The sequence below is a fragment of the Carassius auratus genome, unplaced genomic scaffold, assembly GCF_003368295.1.
Source record: "Carassius auratus strain Wakin unplaced genomic scaffold, ASM336829v1 scaf_tig00009996, whole genome shotgun sequence".
Taxonomy (NCBI): domain Eukaryota; kingdom Metazoa; phylum Chordata; class Actinopteri; order Cypriniformes; family Cyprinidae; genus Carassius; species Carassius auratus.
The window spans coordinates 89,007-105,018 of NW_020524096.1; the positions used below are offsets into that span (position 1 = coordinate 89,007).

Here is a 16,012-nt window from a genome sequence, read left to right on the forward strand (position 1 = left end):
CCCCCCAAAAGGCGCCTTCAACCACGGGTTCTTTCGGACGACTTAAGCAACTTCAATCGGAATTGGAATTCAAAGCTGGAATTAGCCAGCGTAATGGTTTGTTGCTTAGCGGGACAGGCTGAAACTACATGTCCCAGGTGAACGACAGCTCTTCTGAGAGCGTATTGATGTAAAACATGTCACAATTACCTGCCTCCGTGGCCACCCCTGCCGAGAATACTAACAGGGATGCTGTCAGGAAGCCGTCACAACAGGGTCACAGGTTTCTGGGACTCTTTTTCATCTCCTTCACTCACTCCCCCCACCAGCTCGAGAATGTCACCGTCATCCTTTCCGAGACCGGACCCGTTTTTTCCCCATGAATTATTCAGTGGAAGGACCGGGGGCTTGTCCGGGTCAGCGGCCATCAAAAGAGCCTCGGCTCTGAAAACCATAAAGCCTCTGTTTCGCCTCTGTTCGGTCTAAATCAAGCCTGAATAATAATAGCCACCTTTGAAGATTGATTAAACTTGTTTCACCGCTTCATTGAGGATGTGGAGCTGCCGTCTTTAAAAAAAAAAAAAATTTTTAGTTGTGTTAAATTTCTGCTTCAGTTTTTCCTGATCAGGGAGCCCACACTGAGACGGAGGCAGGGCCATGTAAAAGAGTCACGGGTGGGTTGAGGCAATCTCCAAATTGAACGAAAGCTCCCTTTTTTTACCCTTCAGTTTTCCAAGATGGATTTTTTGCTGTTGGTTCCACTTCTACTGCAGTCAAATGGTTGTTATGAAAAATCAAACTTCATATCCCCCGTTTTCTCTGAGTGCAGTCATTCAAGACATTAGACAGGCTTGCAAATGCAAGAAAATGGTTTTGGGAAATGGCATGGCAGGAAAAATGACTTTTCCACCAACACAATAGATCTCAACTTCCACCCTTCACTGCAACTCAGCATTCAATTCCCCCCTCAGGGAACAAAGACTAGCTAGATTTGACTCTGATTTGAAGTCCAGTATTTATATATATATATATATATATATATATATATATATATTTATACGTTTTTAATATTTATTTAAGTTTTTTCTGCTCATCAAGACTGCATTTATTTGATCAAAATACAGAAAAAACTGTGATATTGTGTATATTTATACAATAAACATTTACTTTTTTTCTGTTTTCTGAATACTTGCTATGTTTATGATCAAGTAAATTATATATGTATATAAAGTATTAATTTATAATATTATGTAAAATTATTAAATAATAATGCACTGAATGCACTAAGTCACTTTGTATAAAATTGTCTGCTAAATTCATAAATGTAATTAAATTAAATGTAATTTTATTTAAAATTTTATTTAATAATACAAATTATTATTATATTCAGTAGAATTTCAGTTGCTTTATATTTATGCATGAAGGTGTTTCAATATATTTTGTATATTAGCTACTTTTTGCTGTATTCAAATAAATAAAATAATAATAATAATAAATATATATAATAACACCTTTGTAAGTACCAGCTGATAGTGGATTCACACGAACCTGGTGATGAAGGTTACACTGTTTTTGTAGAGGTGTGGACTCCAGGTCTCATCCTGACACTGATACCAGCAAAGACTTCAAACGGAAGCTGTGAAAAAAAGCTCTACCTTCTTCCAAATCTTTCTCTCCCTCTATTTTTTGACTTTATTTGTTTTTATTTTTTGGCAAAGGCAGCAGCTATGTTCACTTCTGCTGAAAGATGAAGCGATAGGTGGAGTGGGAGAACGGTTGCCACTCATCCGCCCTGCGCTCTTTCATGTTTCCGTCAGAAACCGAGGCGTTTGAAGCAGAAGCAATGTGAGACTGTTTTCCGAAAGTCCCGAGATACGTCTGATTGAAGCATTAGAAATTCTGCTGACTTTGACTAAACCTTAATACAAAGAGACTTTTTTTCGCAATATGATTAAGCGCTTTAAAGTTGCTCTGCCAACCTTTTCAGAGATTTCAGCCCTGACTGATGAATTTGCCGTGGTGAGAGATCGACTGAACAGTAGAAAGGACATGCGCAGAAATCAGAAGTCAGAGGTGGAACGGTGGCTGTTTTTATCAGTGTCGCTCTGCCTGCAGAAACGCCGGGTTCTCGCTCTGGTGCCCCGTATTGAGGGTTATCTGGATATCTGCGAGTAGCAGATAACACACTGACACTAATTGGGTTTTACGGCAGTCCAGCAATGGAGATTCATTACCCTGGGGAACCAGAGGCCCAGTTGGCCACCACTCATGCACAATTCCTCCTCTTTTCTAGCGGTGATGTGTGTTTGTGTCTCTTGTCTCTTGCTTATCTTTCCCACTGCGCTGCTCAAACTCTCCAGCCCTCAAAAAGTCCTGAAGAGCAGAGCCAGAACAATCATGTGGTTGTTCCTCTGCGTTCTCGTGAAATTGTCTTATTCTAACATCGCCCTTCTAAACGTCACCCCATCACCCTGCTTTCAGATGTTGAAATGGACAATTTAAAATTTCATTACATCATGCTGGCCTTTCCATGACCTGGAAACAATCAGACTCTCTGGGTCACAGTCTGACCTTTGGCCTTCAGATTCAATATGTTTTAAGCTCCTGGTATCTCATATCTTTGTAATATTAGTGTTAGTATTTATTTCTAATTTTTGACCAAACATTTAAAATATGTTCTTTTTATGTAATTTTATATACCATTGTGTATATTTCAATAGCAAATCTTTAAAATATTTAAATATAACAATAGTTACAAATAAATATTTAACAATAAAATGTTTAATTGTAATGTTTGTGCTTTTCGTTTGTATGTATAGTGATATATTCTAAATGTATATAAAATATTAAAAGGCCTGTAACACTAGCTTTCTCTTCTTTTTTTATTCTATCTACTTGTTTTCTTTTTGTAATATGTAATGTGTATACAGTATATACACATACAGTACAGCATGTATTTATAAAAGTTTAATATAAATGTAAGAGATAAAAATATATGTAAATATAGTAATACTATATTTAAAAAATTATTATTACATATAAGTACAAGATATAATATTTTGACAATCATTTCATTTTGATATTTCATTTTAAGTAATTTTTAATAGTTTAGTTTTATTGTTCTAAATGACAAAAATTCTAAAAGATAAATATGGAAAGAAATTGTGTTATAAATTTAAAATATGAATATCTTAAACTGAAAGTAACTTATTAGTTAACCCTAAAAGGGGCAACATATCCTGGGGGGGATACAAACTGTTGTTCAGCAATAGCTTATTAGGTTTATTTAAAAATTTTATGCATTACATTTTTGTAATCTGTCTCTAAATGTTTGTACTGTATCTCAGGGGATATGTCTCCTTTTTAAGGGGTATAAATCAAGGTATAAAAACATAAATATAGACTCTGTGATTTTCTGGCTTGTGTTTTAGAGAATCAAATCTTTTTATAATCTTGACAAAACACATATCGTTGGAAAGTTCTGACAGTCAAGGTGACAGAAAATTATTAATTTAATGGGACATAAAACTGCATCAGAAGAATTCTTTAGTTTGGGTGTCAACCCAGTGGTTATTTTTAGTGTAGTGCCCAAACAAAATCTCATAGGACTCATAATCTTTGTTATGTCAACTTCAAATTTGGAACATAACTTGGTTAGACATATGGCTTTGATTTCATAGAAATTTTAGAGTGCACCATATTTTATAAAATATTTATTTTATATGCAAGAAAATAAAAAATAATAAACTACATTATGTTGACTGTAAAAATATGCTATGTGTCTTGTATGTCTATGTATGTACTGAAAATATAACATTTCAACTTTTCGCATTAACCACAGAAGGGCTCTTCGATTTTTCTCACCCCATCTCCTCTTCAGAGTGAATGCTCAGTCTGTCAGCCACAGTCATGAAGGTCATTAGCGCTGGAAGAGAATGAGATGATGATGAAAAGTAATGATGCTAAATAACAGACCCCTGTCAGCAGATAATGAGAGATCACTCTAACTGTCTCATTCTGATTGTGGTAACCTCTACTGCTCAAGTTTTATTGTATACCCTCCTCTCTTTACAGATTCTGAGATATTTACTTTCCAAGGCAGAAACACACACACTTTCATATCGTGGTCAAGTCTGGCTTTATTGAATTATCGCTAACAGTGGGTAGATTAGTATTGATGTGGTGTTTTTCAGTGGCTGATGTTAATAGCACTCTATAGGAGGTCACTAACTAAATCGGTTTCTGCCATTTAATAATAATGTGGAATCTGAAAACGAGGAAAAGCCTTCTGAATTCAGAAATGCTCGGATACGCGACTCAGCAGGAAGTTCTTAGCGGGCGGTGGTTGGAAATGTGCTTTTCTGGTACAATTGCTCGAGCTACAATAAATACATACGATGAGATAAGCTGGCATGGAAAAGCATTATACCTGTGGCTCATCCAGAATTTAGTTAGTAAATAAATGACATGGTCTGTTCCACAGGTTATGGTCTTATAATGGTCAAGACCTGCTCATTTAGATGTTTAATGTTTGAATATTTGATTGTACAGGAAGAAAAAAAGTAGTAGAAATTTTGTAGACTATTCAATCTTAAACTTTTAAAATGTATTTGTTTATATATTCATATTTTTAAAGATTTAACTGTACTAATCTGACATCACAACCCAGTGAATATTAAAAACAAAATTTTATTTAAAATGTTTATTATTAAAATTTAAATTATCATAGGTAACATTTTATCTGAACATTGAAAGCAAAAACTGTGTTTGCAATCCATTTTTCTTCTGTAATGTCATGTATTTCCAAGTAAAACAAGGCTGAATAAAAATGCAAGGTAGCACCTGATTTTATCAAGATTGATTGGATCATTGGCATAAAAGTAGGCTTTACAAACCAGAATGGAATCTGGTGGCTGGAGGTGTAAAAAGTCTAAATTTCAGATGTAGACCAATTATTATTATTTTTTAAAGGTAACAAATACATTTTTCATCAGAATAATGTGCATTGATCAACTGTTCACGATATTACCATTAAAATACATTAAAGGGAAAGTTATTTATCCAGAAATTACAATTATATATTTTACTTTATCCCAACCCTGTATGAGATTCTTCTAAAAGTTCCTGGCCTTAATTGAATTTCATACTTTTTTTCTCCATACTATGGAAATCAATGGAAACCAGCAACTGTCTGGTTACCAGCATTCTTTAAAAAATATATATTTGTGTGTGTTCAGCAGAAGAAATTAATTTATACAGGTTTGCAAAAACACGAGGTTGAGCAAGCAATGTCTGAAATTTATTTTTTTAAGAATGCAAATAGAGTCCATCATGGACCAATGTCTGCTATGCAGTTGAGCCTTTTCCAGAAATGGATGCTTGCAAGTTTTTAGAGGGCACCCTGCTGCATTTGCATGACAAAATAAGTGAACAAACTGCCAGGCACACACATTTCAGCACCGCAGGGGGCTGTTTCACAGCTAAACTCTGAAGCAGACCATTCTGTCACATCTGACTGATGGTTCTCCCTAAAACATGTTTTGGAACTTGATCCGCTGCTGTACACAAAGAGCAGTGGCACTCTGAAAGCGATAGAAGATCCGTTCCCACTGCATTGCGGCATCCAGCCAATTACAGCCAGACAAACACAATTACCTCCCGCAGTCTGTGATGCAATTAACAGCAAGAGCATCGTACAAATGACTCAGGGTGGCGTGGAAAGGGTCGTATGTGGCTTTGTCTCAGCATGCATGTTTATCTCTACTTTGTTGAGCAGTTCAGACCCAGGCTAATTGTATAGAAAGCAGGCCAGATCTCTCCAAGGACTGTGAGAAACCGTTGCAGACAGAGAAAGAAACATCTGTTAAGAAGGCACCAGGTGTGTTTTGATGTGCAGCTCTACAAGGATGTGCAGGTTTATATAAGCTGTTCTGACAATAAGACTTCAGGCTTTTGTTGGATGTGATGCAAAACAAGAGATAGAGCTCCGTCACTGTGCTGAAATAATGTTCTTCTGTTTTCCATCTTAACTCTCTGTGCATGTGTGTGAGTTTGATGAGCTGTGGCTAATGTTGAAAAGATGCTGAGTTTGCAAACGTAGCAATGAATTTATTTCAAGTGTTTAGTTGTAAAGGGTTAGCAGCGCACTGTCTGTTTTCTTTCTCTCTTTTGCTTTGGTTCATTTAAGCTGGAGGTCCATTAATCTCATCCTCCGATGCTACACACACATGCAACTCGACCACAAATGACTGCAGAAAGATGCTTCGAATGTTCACATATCGCATTTCCCCATCTAACTCATTTTTTTCAGACACACACACACAACGCTTCTTTCCATCTATTCATGGCACATACTGCTGTAAAGGTCATCAGCATATCCAGTGTAATTTTCACTCTTCCTCTCCTGTTAAGATCCATAAAACCATCAATAAATCATTTTTAACGTCAGTGTGAGAGCTGAGAGCTGACTTAGATTTAACACCAGACCCCTGTAAGTTCTCTCTCTCTCTCTCTCTCTCTCTCTCTCTCGCTCTTTCAAACACACACACACTCACACACAGTGTGACTTGCCAATGCAAAGGTTATTTTATTAATATTAAAGAAGTATTCATTAAAAAGTGGATGGATGGATGGATGGATGGATAGATCACTGTATAGACAAATACACAGTAGATAGGTAATGTCATTGTGAGTTGAACACACATACACATATACATCTACACTCCCTCAGATGCTCGGCGCCGGTTCATTAATGTGGCGTCTCCAGCAGAGAGTTTAATTAAACGAGGGACGCAACTGATATGAGACACCTTTTCACAAACCACCATCGACTTCAATTAACTGCAGCAAAGCATTAAAGTAGAAAACTGCAATCAGTGCAAACGATACAGATTCTCTTTCAGCCCCATTGTGTCTGTGCATATGGATGTGCGTGTTGCACATAAGTGAAACTGTTAGCCTGAATGACGCTCTATTGAACACCAGCATTAGGCCTCTTCGCGGAGCTCCACTGTGGGGCTCATGTTACGTTTCTAAGGTCAGTCTACAATGTCAAATCCTGAAGCTTCAGGGTTTGTTTCTTAAAGGGATAGTTCATGCAAGAATTTAAATAGGCTTTGTTTCTTCCTCAGATTTTGAGAAATGTACAATTGCATCACATGGAGTATGGACTCATATTTTGGCTGGAAGCAAAGGTTTAAAATTAAAACACCTTATGGATGGATTAGTTTCTTATAAACATGCAGCTTTTCATTTCACGAGACATTAATTGATGGAGTAGAGTGGTGTGGATTCCTTGTGGATTAATGTGATGTTTTTATCAGCTGTTTGGACTCTCATTCTGACGGCACCCATTCACCCACAGAGGATCCTTTGGTGAGCAACTGGTGTAATGCTTAATTTCTACAAATCTGTTCAGATAAACAAACAAACTCATCTACATTTTGAATGGCCTGAGGGTGTATAAATACTCAGCATATTTTTATTTTTGTGTGAAATATTCCTTTAATTAAAGATGACGAAATAAATTAATTTGAGATATGTTATGGGAAATTCACATTTATTTTGCATAAAAGCATGAATGTTATTTTTAGTAGATTTTATTCAGTGCTACTTAATGGGAAAATCCTTAATTAGCATACAAGAAGTAGCTAATTTAATTTCTCTCTTACTGAATGTAGCTCACACCTGCTGTTACTGTAGTGAAATGTTGTGTTTGCTTGTGTGAATGTGTTTTCTCAATGCAGCTGGCTTCTGTCACACCCAGCAGAGTTTGCGTCACAGTGCATCACTTCCACGTGAATGAATCCCACCAAAACACATTCCATGAAAAAAGTCCAAGCATGATGCAAACATAGCTAATACTGTATGTCATATTTTTTTACCGTATGCTATACCTTGTCTTCTTGCAACTGTTCCTTTAGGGATGGAGAGAAGCTTTGAAAGGAAGAAAAAGAGATTGATTTCCCATTTCAAGTCTAAACCCCAGTCATCTGAAGTGACATGTCTCTGCTAAAACACATGCAGGCAGAGGGAAAATCCAAAAGGCAGCCATGCTGAAATTACCTCTGACCCACAAAGAAATATATATATATATATAGAGAGAGAGAGAGTATAAATTGACCAAAGCTCTGATTCTATGAAAGAGTTCCAAAAGGACGTTTTTCATGACGTTTCCCTATCTTGACTAACTAATTAAAGAGCAGGAGAAAGGATGGAGCAGAGGGAGATCTCAGGAAAGCCATCTCCTCAGTCCCATAAAAATAGACCAAATGAAGAGTTCAGCATCTTCGTGAAGTGATGGAGATCTTTGATATCTGTGGAATTAGGAGCAGCCCTCATTTTATTAATCTTTCCCTCTTTCTCGCTTGCTCTCTCCCTTGGAAGTTCGTGTGAATCCGAAGCGTGTAGAAATAGTAGTTGAGCTTTGAAGGAGGAAGAGGGTTTGGGTTTTGATCAGGCGTTCGCTGTAGCAGGTTTCTCCTCTTCAAAACTCAGGAGTTGTTCATTATGGTGGATCAAGCTCACTGTACGGCTGCTGGAACTTTCTTTCGAACATGTGGGTGGCTTTAGAAGTGCCTGACGTTCTGCGGTGTGTGTGGATCACGCTGTTCACAGCTGGAAAACCAGTTTAGTCCAGTATAAGTTTCCATGGCCAGGCTGGTTATGGTGATTAGTGCTGGTCCAGCTCGCATGCCTCTGCTGCTCACCAGTAAAGCATCTCATTTTCTCTGATTATTTACTCTTGACCCTGATTTTTTTCTCTCTCTCTTTTTTTATTATTTCCTCTTCTTTGCCTCCTTCTCTCAAAACTGTATGTTTGTATGTATGTATGTATGTATGTATGTATGTATGTATGTTTTGTTTGTTGAAGACAAAAGAAAATGTTTAGTGATATATTGACACTGCTCATTTTCGAACTTTCGATTGCTGTTTCTCAAACAAAGCTATTGTGTGGCATTAGAAGACTTTGTATTTATTTGATTTGATTTTTATTATTATGATAGATAGACGAGACAGATGGGCTAATAGATGGACAGATAGACAGATAAATAGGGATGGATGAATGGATGGATAGATCCACTGGGTCTCTCTTCCCTGCAGCTGGTCAGGGTGTTATTTTAACACCGGAAGATGGAGACATTTGGCATCTCTTAGACCCTGAAGTGCCTCCTTACATGTTTTTTTGGAAGGAAATGTGTCTTTAGTTATGAGGGGTGTTTAATTACCAAGTCACAGTGAAAATTAGCCACCTAGTGTCTGTGTGTATTATGCAAATGAATGCTGTTTTCAGTTACAATTAAGTGATTAGAAAGCCGTCATTCTCCTTTTTTTATCCCGTTCCCTCATCATTCCTGTCTCCTTCTCCCCGTCTTCCTCGTTTTGTCTTTGCTTTTCAGCAATATCACAGTAATGAAGCTATTACTTTGAGTGAATTTTAATGAGTTTTTAGCTAACATTTTAATGAGCTATACATTACCATAGAGCCTGGGATTAGGCTAAATTGAATTTGGGAAGTGCATGTAGAGGACAGAGCAACGAGCAGAGAGGTTCATTAAGAGTTAATTATATTGTTTGTGATGAGCCTGTTTTCCGGAGCCAAGGGTCCAGTCGGAGGTGTTGGCATGGGGCGGAAGTCATTAGCGGGTTGGCTAGCGGCAGACTTGTTAACGGTGGAGGTGTGGCTTTTGAAGGTCAGAGGTGTTCGATTGCCAGTACATACACCTCCATTTGACCTTCGGTTTTATTTTATTTTTATTAAGCTACTTATACAGTAATTGCTACTATTTTTACATGTGCACTGAAACAAATTCGGTTTAGCCCCTTACTAGTAACCCCCCTTTTTTGGCATGGAGACAGAAATGACATACCCAAAATAAAAAGGTTTCTGCTCATGATTCTTTCTGACTAGATACATAATCAACCTTTGTTCACAAAGTTGACACTTTAAAGTTTACTGTTCAGGAATCAGAATCACTCAGACTGTTATGATAATAGAGATATATAAGCTCAAACATAAAAACAAAAATAAAAATATTAAAAACATATGTTTTAAATGTATTTAAAAAATTGTTGATGTAGGAAATGAGTTTGAAAACACAGTGTAGCTAAGGCCACAAGTCTTCCAAAACTTCATAAAAAATGTCATAATCGAATCTGTAAAACTGTGAATTTTATGAAATATTTTCTAAGGCCATGTCATGTGTGTTTTTAGAGAAGGCAAATCAGATTGATTTATGGCCCTTGTCATCTCTGTAAGATCTCACATGTAAACACTGATGTGTGTTTTATATGTGTGTTTGGCTGTGAAAACTGCCCGTTTCATGATTGTATTGTTCTCACCAAACGAGTCTTTCACACCTCCGCCAGGTATGACACATTATCCGCATTATTCTTTTATCATTATTCTTTTGTTTTTATTCCACCTTTATTAGCCTTGATTGTGGTTTTTCAGGCTTTACAAAGCAACAAAGCAGCGATCTCACTTCAGTCTCTCTTTGCATTTAGCCCTTATTTATCAAAAGTCTTACTATAAAAATACAACAAAACATTTTCTTACGACCTTACGTGAATTATTGAGACAAAAATGCATTATGAAGAAGAAAAGCACCTGCTATTAGTAGCATTGTAGCTAACGTTAGCATCTAGCTACAGCAGACAATTTATGAAATTATTAATACACTTTTACTCAAAACTCACTTTAAACCCCGATCGAGTGTTTATAATAACTTCCTTTAGCGATCAGGGGTGGAATTTGGTCGTTTACTGTTGTAAAAATATGTTATTTGTAGCCTTTTTCATCGCTGCACAAGTTAGCATTTCCCATGTACATTTTCGATTTTTTTTTATAAAAACGCCCCAGATCTCAAGAAATTCTCATACCAAGCTTTACTATCGTAATCGCGGGTTTATTATTTGGATATTTCGTGTGTACAGAGGTGTTTCAGTGTTGTTTTGGCCAGATAACTACCAGGAAGTGTGCAGGAAGCATGTGACACGATGTGGCGGTGTCCATATATGACACTGTAAGATTGACACTTGCAAGGCCCAATCAGAGTCTGAGTCACACACCGCACGAGCTGCCGGCACAGCAAACACATACACAGATCGCTGGGAGAGGCTGTTTATCATCTGATCGCGTAAATCCGTGGAAAATGAATAGAAATGACGATTCTGTCTGAAGAAATATGAAGTAAACATCAGTAAATATATCCATATATCTCCGCAGATATGCATCTTTGGTCTGTAAATCCTTATTGACGCTGTTCAGTGAGTCTATGTGAACACAAATAAACCGCTCTTGACGTGACTGAATATGAGTGAGTGATTAATTTCTATTCAAAATGTGGCATAATACGGATTTATTATTTTGCACTTCTGACATAAATCACTAAATATCTGTCACTGCAACAATGTTTTATCAAAATATTGGTCAAATATCGAAACTAGAGTCTTTAAACTTTCCATTGATGCACAGTTTGTCCAGATGAAGTAAGACAGTGATGTTTAATGTGCTGTGAAAGTGAAACAATAATAAACTGGGGCCGTCAGCGATGTTTGCACGCAAAGGGGTTAGCAACTATTTTGACTCAGAAATTGCTAATGAATTTATCAATCACAGAGAAATAGCAAGTAGAACAAATATTTTCCTGTAAAACACTCAGCGTATAGAAAATACAGCGTATAGAAACACATTGCTAATTTGTTCACTTTTTGCAACTTTTCTTATGTTTAAGAAAGAATAGTTCACCTAAAAACATTAAATGATAGATAGATAGATAGATAGATAGATAGATAGATAGATAGATAGATCGATAGATAGATAGATAGATAGATAGATAGATAGATAGATAGATAGATAGATAGATAGATAGAAGGCTAAAAGTGGTATTTTCTTATTTAAAGTAAGTATGGTATGGTAAGTAAAACAGTTTTGATTGAGTAATCAATGCTTGAAGCATCATAGGTGAACTGTCCCTTTAAGGAGCATAAACCGTGACTCTTAGTTTTTTTCTTCTCTGCTCTACATATAAAACATGTTTGTACATGAATGGACAGTTAAAAAGTGCTGTGACAGAGATTCTCAGTGGCTTTTGTACTAGAGAGAATAGCGAGTGTGTCTGTGGGATAGAGGCAGTAATGTTTGTACAGCTGTTGATGCTACGCTAGTATTTATAGCATTTAGAGGAGGAGGGTGAAGATGATGATGTTGATGAAAGCAAAATGTGTGTGTGTGTGGGTGTGTGTTTCTGGAGGGCTTTATTTGGAGTGTGAGGGTGTATTGATGGGGTTTGCAGGGGTCACTGGGGCTCGAGCTCATAACAGGACTGATATACCCTGCAAACAAATGGAACAGCTTTGTTACCCACTATGGACTGGGACACATTTTCACATTATTCTTGCCTGTAACTCTCTCTCTCACACACACACACACAGAGAGAGAGGCATGTATACACACAGAGCCAGGGGCAGCGTGGAGAAAAAAAAAAAAAAAGCTATTTCTCTCAAAGTGACATGTTTACACTCTTTCATGCGAGAGCCACATCAGACACAGCATCAACTTTAGTGAACACTTTTGAGAGGCACTCAAATGAAATGCTATCACTGCTTATAGCATGCTGGGAAAACACTTGTCTGTCCACAGTCGTTTTCTGTACCTCTCTCTCTCTCTCTCTCTCTCTCTCTCTCTCTCTCTCTCTCTTGATCAGTATGTTGTTGTTATAAAATGCAGTAGGAGTGTGATATTGCTTTAGGCCAGTTCTGTGCTGTAATCCCACTGCGTTCTGACCTTTGCTGGCTCTGATGCAGACACAAGCTAGCAGCACTGCAGTGCATGATGGGTACAAATATTGTACAAAAAATATTGTTATATTATATTATTAACATTTCATGTATTATTTTAACACTGATTCATTTTTTATTTAATGTAAAATATTTTATTTAATCATTTACAACTTGGAATTTATATTTGTTTAATCATAAAAAATTTTTTATTCAATTATATAATTTTAATTAAAAAAAAATTATTATGGATGGATGAGGTTAACTATAAAAATGACAATTATAAAACTATTTTAAGATTACAAAAAACTTTTTGAAAATGTTTCTCTTATAAAATTCAAAATGTTAGATAATACATGATTAAAACTATGCATGTGTATGTTTGAATAACAGTATACAGTCACCGTCGGGGGTGGGATGGGTCGGGATGGGTTCTAAATTTGCAGTTGCTTTTTGTTTTATACTACTGTTCCCAGAATGTCATGTTTTCTCACTTTCTTTCCAAAACATGAAAAACGCCAGTCTGCCTTCTCTGCAGAATGCAATACATCCACTCAACCAATCACAGCTCACCGTTCCATGCATTGTAAACAGCAGTAGTGGTTCCACTTTACTAGTAGTTTTAACGCCATATAAACATGATTGAACATCTCATGCCTCGTGTAATCACTCAGTCAGTGTTTCTGCTGCACAAAGACGTCAATATAATGTCTTCTAAGCAATATGTCACGTAACACCACACTTACCTCAGGAAAAAACATATTCGGTTACCATAAAATAATTTTTTACTGTTCTTGGTTTAATTTGTTCCATCAAATTTTTATAACAACCACCATTTAAATGTTTATATAAAAAATAATAATAATAATAATGATGAATTGAAGTAGAAATAATAATATGTAACTAACTTTATAACCCTTGGTAAATATGATCAAAGGCGGCTGTGAAAATTCATCTGCATTGTTAATCCTTTTATTTGAGAAAAAAAAAAAAAAAAAAATCACAAAAATGTATCCTTTCACTGGATAAAACGAATTTAAAATGGGGGGAAATGTCATTATGAAATAAATGTTTTTCTCTAATACAACATTGACAACAATTAACGGCACCCTTTTATTCAATACTTTTTGAAAACTTAATTTGACAGTTTAACAGCTCAAAATGTTCTTATCTGCTGATATTGTTGGCCATGATTGTATATCTAAAATAATTAATATTGAATTTAATTGAATCGAATTGGTAGTTGTATCGAATCACAAGCTTGCATTAATAAATAAATATATAAATAATTGTGATTAATAATTTGACAGTGCTTCTTAAGCAATTTTACAGTTAAGTTAACATATTTTTAAGAAAATTGTAGTCAAAGCTTTACTAAACAGCAAATTAGCGTGATCGCACAATTCCAAAACAACGCAGATGGGCATGGAAATTTCTGAGGGTGATTTACTAAAAATGCGCAAAATAAAGAACACAGATGCAACATCTAATCTTTACATATCAACCAACGCAATATACCAAGCGCATCACAAAATTTGCGTAGTCGCAAATAAAGAAGTAAAAGTACACTGAAAAGAACCGATGGCCAAAAAATAAAGGGTTGCAAGAAGTTTTGATAGAACTAACCTTTGATATCAAACTTTACTAAGTCTCATTGCATGGTTAATTTGAATACTCTGCTCCCATAAATTTTACGTCTGAAAGGGTAAGGTCAGGCACAAAAATAACTGCATCCATGCCTTTTCATCGCCAATTCCTCACCGTGCATATTTAGTAAAACCTGACAGTACTATTTGGATTCCAAAAGGCCCATAAACAATAAATGTTTCAACTATAAAGCAGCGATACTTCACATAAGTCATATAAGAGCTTTTTAGGCTGTAGTACAAACTTAGAGCTCATTTACAATCTTGTTACAAGGATTTGCTGTTTTTTAGTTGTTTAAGGTGCCAAATATATTGCTAAAAAAATAAATAAAGAAAAGACACTGGAATATCAGGCCCTGTAATTGCCTTTGGCATTGACTATATCTGACAACTCCAAACACACTTAAGTACAAAGTAGCATCTGTCCATTTTTAAATGATCCTCTTGGCTTCCTTCCACTGCATCATCTCCTGTTACACTTTTCCACCACAAACCCTTAACTTCACTCCAAAAGTTTTGAAATCTAGCCAAAGAAACTGCAAAGTTGCCAATGTAGCCCAAAAAACACCCCCTCCACCTCTACCAGCCGTCCTCCAGGAGGAAGAGGAGGAGGGTGGCGGAGGAATATTCGGCAGATAAGCCTCTCCTTTAGCCTCCAGCCTGACAGACAGATGCTGCTCTCGCTAGCATGCGGGGGAGGAGACGAACAATACATAAATATTAATCAGATGGAAGATCGAGAGGCTCATCGCACCCGGAGAGAGAGAGAGAAAGAGAGATGTAAGAGAGCTGAAAGTCGAGGCTTTTGGAAGGATGAAAATGTAATTATGTGTATTGAATGTCTGTATACGGCCTGGGGCCAGAAAAAGTCGTGAAGTTAAGAAATGTAAAACTACACATGCACAGCGCTTTGTCTTCCTTTACAGCGTTATTCTCATTTGAACAATTCACTAACACTAAGTATTAAACTTCAGCATGTAACTTGCCTTTGAGTGATGTCTGAAATCAGGCCGTTTGTTGAGGAGAGGTGTGCTGTTACTTTTTCAAACGATTGAAAAAAAAAAGTCACAGACTTGCGTTGAAGGACCGGAGCTGGATCTAAGAGACCAGAATATCATGCAGACTTGTTAGTGTGCAACAGCCTAGCAACCGTCCACAATGCCCTAGCAACTGCACTGCCTAGCATTAGAAACTGCTTGAAACACCTTAGCAACTCTATGGCAAGTTTAATGCAGGGATGTACCTCTGACACTGTAATCTGAAAATATAAAAATCTAGTAGTTTGTATAATAATAATAATAATAATTATTATTATTATTATTAATTATTTATTTTGACAAAATTAAACGTTATTTGTAGAAATATTTTCTACATTTCTCTTTACTGTCAGTGTGTAAATGATTTCATAAAATAAAATAGCATCAACTGTGAGTGCTAATAAACATAATAATAATTGTTATTATTATTATTATATTTGTCTCTTTAATATATCATTCAACTCATGTTAGAGTTTGAACAGCTTTAAACATGATTTATCCGATCATATTTTTCAGTCTGAGTGCTCTTTTCCATAATTATTCTTAAATCACTTCAAAGTCATTATCTGA

The 16,012-nt window shown here is 36.2% G+C and overlaps 1 protein-coding gene across 1 annotated transcript in view; it reads left to right on the plus strand.

Annotated features, from left to right (window-relative positions):
* Positions 1-16,012, plus strand: part of LOC113072718 (roundabout homolog 2) — a gene marked incomplete at its 5' end in the record, with an annotated part of 133,220 nt that overhangs the window by 82,960 nt on the left and 34,248 nt on the right.